The sequence below is a fragment of the Chaetura pelagica genome, unplaced genomic scaffold (genome assembly GCF_000747805.2).
Source record: "Chaetura pelagica isolate M959 unplaced genomic scaffold, ChaPel_1.0 scaffold36, whole genome shotgun sequence".
Classification (NCBI taxonomy): domain Eukaryota; kingdom Metazoa; phylum Chordata; class Aves; order Apodiformes; family Apodidae; genus Chaetura; species Chaetura pelagica.
In genome coordinates this window covers 2,934,500-2,935,251 of record NW_009953726.1, presented here as the reverse complement: position 1 = coordinate 2,935,251, position 752 = coordinate 2,934,500, and positions in this window count along the sequence as shown.

The window sequence follows — 752 nt, the reverse complement described above, 5'->3', positions numbered from 1 at the left end:
AAGCACCTCCGATGCAGAAGGGCACGGCCTCGCCCCTGCAAAGAAAAGCGCAGCCTGGGTGTTCTGCCATCAGCGTTGTTTAATTTAGACTGTCTAGGTACAATAGAAAATAAACCTGAAAAGCACATGCGATATTTTTTTTTTTTCCTTTCTGGTAACAAATACTGGAGGCAGACGGCGCCGTCCGAGGGGTCTCTGCGAGCCGAGGGGGGAAGGACAGCGGGACAGGGCAACGCGGAGCTGGCGCCCACAAACACCCGCTCAGGAGGAAACGGCCTTCCCCTTGGATTGTTCAGGATTACTCTTATTTCACTGAGACAACATGATTTTTTTAATTATTATTTTTTTTCAAACTAAATGTCAATGTGAAACTGCTGCTGAACATTCCACTCAGACTAGGAGAAGAAATCTGCATACTCTGAAGCTGACTTACCAAGTCTTGTGTCTGTTTTAAAACTCTTTCTCAAGTCTTTTTTTTTTTTTTTTTTTTTTAATTTTAACTACATGGAAACCTTCCTGGTAAGGTTAAACATGAAAAATGTAAACGTGACTTCCCCTCCCTCCTCCCGCTCCAGCACAGGGCCCGGCACAGCGGTTCGTTCCCTCTGCTTCCCTCCCAGCTCCTCGCCGGCCCCTCGAGTGTGGATGTGCCGGGAAGTGCCGGGAAGTGCGGGGAAGTACCGGGATGTGCCGGGAAGTACCGGGATGTGCCGGGAAGTACCGGGAAGTGCCGGGAAGTGCCGGCCGCCCCT